Source organism: Convolutriloba macropyga, chromosome 3 (genome assembly GCF_964194025.1).
Source record: "Convolutriloba macropyga chromosome 3, txConMacr16.3, whole genome shotgun sequence".
NCBI lineage: Eukaryota > Metazoa > Xenacoelomorpha > Acoela > Convolutidae > Convolutriloba > Convolutriloba macropyga.
The window spans coordinates 62,497,984-62,502,354 of NC_134470.1; positions in this window are offsets into that span (position 1 = coordinate 62,497,984).

Sequence of the window (4,371 nt, forward strand, 5' to 3'; positions counted from 1 at the left end):
ATATATATATATATATATATATATATATATATGTATGTATATATATATATATATATATATATATATATATATATATACATACATATATATATATATATATATATATATATATATATATATATATATATATATATATATGTATGTATATATATATATATATATATATATATATATATATACATACATATATATATATATATATATATATATATATATATATATATATATATTATATATATATATAATATATATATATATATATATATATATATATGTATTATATATATATATATATATATATATATATATATATATACATACATATATATATATATATATATATATATATATATATATATTATATATATATTTATACGTGATATGAACACAAAATTTATTAAAAAAAATAGTTATTAAATGGTTTCAAGTTATATGGCGGCGTATATCGCCATTAATTATACGAGACGAAGTCAAGCGCCCAGCGTCTTATCAGCAATTCAGAAGACAGGTATTTTTAATTGTCTAAGCGCAAAACCTCATTTCAAATAAATATGCAACAAATTTCAGCCACAAATTTCAGGCGACATCAAAAAAAGTACATCCAAACGTGCAACTTGATCGATAACGTTTCCTAACTGTGCGCAGGCGTGAAGAAAACCAAAAACACAGGCAAAACGATCATAAAACTGGTCCACTATTGCTTTTGATCAATGCCGAGGCGGCTCTTCAGAGGATTAGGCCCCGTGAGATTTGCCCCGGTAGTGAAAGGGAGTATGTTTATCTATCTACATCAAACCTTTCATCACCTTTTTTTTCTCCTTTCTTTTTCACGTTTCCCAATTGCACCTTGTTTCAGCGCTTCCTATGAATAACGAAGTTTACACAAAAAGCGGCTCCGAAAGTTCCAGAAAAAACAATATATGACGAATTTTACGAATTCTGCAAAACAAAATTACACAAAAATCAATTTGGTTTCCGTAAAAATAGATCAGTTGGAAATTTGTCTTTATTGATTCAGTCTACCTAAAAGCAATGACAGACAAGTTCTTGAATCAACCGTACTCTATATAGATTTCGTAATAGCGGTCGATGAATTAGATCATGAATTGCTACTACACAAGCTGATAAAAAAGGAAGTCGATGGACAATTTTTATGCCTTCTAAAATTGTACCTGGAGACCAGAAAACAGTTTGTCAAAATAGACAATCAGATCAAGTAGAAGTTACAAGCGGACTACTACAAGGATCAATCCTTGGGACACTCCTTTTCCTGATTTTTATAATTGACCCACCAGACGCAAATCCCAAACTAGAGAGCTACGGTTTCGCCGACGACTTTAGGTTAATAGCCATGACAAATATGAATTAAACGCATTCATAGAGCATTACAAAAACGCTATGGAAACAAACACAAGCAAATGTAAATTTTTTAACATCAAGGAAACGCTAAAAAACGCTTAAAGTCGATAAAAAATTGTTAAATTAATCAAACGTTTTCGCAATGACTTGCATCGTCATGAGTTTAAAACAAACTTGTTAAGTAAATATTTACAGATAGCAAATATACAGCAACGTGTCTTGATTATCTATTTACATTTTCAAAGTTTTCTAAAATTTTTTCAGGTTTCAATCTTCAAGTTTGTTAAAATGTTAAAAGAAATTTAAAATTTTTAAAATGAGCATTTTCTGTGTGAGTTTTGAATAGGATATTTTCGTATTGATCCAAAATATAAAGTTGCTCGCATGGCAATTCAAAAATTTTTAGGCTGAACATGCATTCTGCACTTAAAATTTCAGTGTTTGTTCCCTACTTTTGTACTCGTCCCGCGTATTCAGTTGTGGCTTGTGTCTACTAAAGTGCAGAGCTTCTCTGGTCATAATTTTTTTGATATGATGGCACTGATCATTTCCGTTAGAGCCCCACAACACTCCAGGACATGTTGTCCCACCAGTGAATCGGTTTTTTGATGCTCAGAAATTTTTTTGGCAAAATGTCGACACGTTTGTCCGACATAGGTTGAACTGCATCCGCAACAACTGAGTCCGTTGACCAAATGAGACTTTAGATTGCAATCATAACCAGATTTCAGGGATGGTAGGAAAGTACTTAGTTTTCGCGTTGTGAATATGGTTTTCAATTCGCACATTTTTTTCCAATTTTGGCTGCAATTGAAGGCTGATATTACCTCGTTACTGCAGGAAAAAAATGGTTTAACATCTTTCGCTGGCGATTTTTGTCCCCTCAGTTGAACTTTTTTGCCTTCATTTTCTGGAGGTTTTCTTATGATTTTCTGTAAAGCATCGCTGATTATCTTAGAAATCCAATTTTCAGGGTGTTGATTTTTTAGCCAAATATTTTCATTTTTTTCAGAGCTTTGTCATTTTTGCTTAATGTTTAGCATCAGTATTTTGGCATTTTGCATGAAACTAATTCACATTCTACTTTTCACATTCCACTCCTTTTCCTCTATAGGTGACTCTACGGTTGCATTCAGGGCAGGCCTCAAGATCATTTTTTGGGATCTTACTGATGATCTCTTTTGTTGACTTGATCTGATCTTCAAATGACTTGATCCAAATGTTAGCCAGAGTTCCGGCAAGTGATGCTCGTATTGCTAAGCCATAAAGCTTATAAAGGGAAATATAAGCACATGTTTAAACAAGATCAAATTTGAATTCACCCTTTTGCTAAAAGACTTAGGCCAAATGGTCAAATCTAGTCTGACCCGGAGTGAAATTTGCGATAGGCGTGTATAAAAAGCTACCAGGGCAATCTTTTATCTCAGACGTAACGCATCGTCCATCTGTTAATGAACAAAGAAACTGCAATCATACACAAGATACATTGTGCCTATCATTACGTATTGCTCGTAGGCAAGGCTCCTCAACAAAACAAACCTTGTAAAATTTGAAAGAATGCAAGTAATGATGTCATGGTGGATTCTTCCCTCCATCCACGGATACAAAGAAAGACTAAAAATATTTAAATTACTATTTCTTAGTCTCTATGTGGAGATGTACAACCTGCTACTCTTTTTATCACTAGTAAATTCCAACCATGAGGTTCCAATTCCATTTGAAAAAGCATGCCACAACAGTAAGACGATATAGTCGAGGAGAATGGAAATTGAAACAAAACCGACTGTTAAAGTCTAACGAAAACTACTTCCTTCGAACAAAATTCTTATATAACATCTTCTGATTTTCTGTGTTTTAGTTTGTATTGATTGTGTTTTTTGTATAGCTTTCATTTGCATCGTTTGCAATGCAATTATAAATAATATTTCGTTTAGTTTCGATTTGACTTCAGTCCAGCGATATTTTTTTTCTAATTTTTTCCAGGCATATTCAATATCAGCTTGACCGAGACTTGATCTCAAGAGTTGTCTAGCTACTCTGATGTGGAAGTTTGGCAGTGAAAAATTCTAAGAATGCGTTGCCTACACTTTGCAGTTGCAATCCGACTGCAGCAACTGCATAAACAACCGGACGACGTTCTAATTGACTGCAAGGGAGAAACCCCCTCAGCATATTATTGCAAATTCCGATCAACAACTGCAGCTTCGAAGATAGTTGTTTTTTTCAGCACTTTTTCTTTTTCAGCTCATGGGCCAGCTCCCCTGATCATGCGAATACAAACGGACAATTTTATATAGCTCTGGCGGTCTATAAAAATGGCGAAGAAAATTGAAAACTTATCAATTCAACAAATATAACGCATCCTGTATGAAAACCAGCTGTTCTGTTAAACTTCACTATAATTAGGATAATGTTTGGATTGGTTATTTGTTTGGTCGGTAGGTCGTCTGTGTGTAAAAATTTAAACAGATCGATTCGAAACTCACCTGAGTCGTTGTGGGATTCAAGTATCAGCAAAAAATATTTATCAAAGGCAAGAAAATTGCTCCTCAGTTTAGTGCGGCGATATTGTAGAGATCATACAAAACTTTTAACCTGGAGGCATTTTTTCGTATTTACCTTTAAGTTTTTTTTCTAGAAAAAAAATTGAGAAAAATTTACCAAAATTTTGCCTCCTGCGTTATAGCTTTGGTTAAAAATGTAGAATCTATCCCCACTGAACTGGTGGAGCTGTTTTGTCTTCGTCAAATATGCTTTAGTTTAGTTCATACACATTGGCAAAGATAGCAGTGCTCTCTCAATTTTTGCTAATTAGATTTCTTTCTCTTTGTGATCAGAAGAGTACCAGCTAGTTCTTTTTCAACAATCAGCTAGTTCTTTTATTACAATCAGCTAAAACTTTTTCAAGACTGAACTGTTATTCCGTCAGCTGAGTAATGTGGCTGACCCTTTAATATTTCTGTGTTCATAGTTGGAAAGCTAGAGTCCTTTTTCATTCACTTCTTTTCAGTT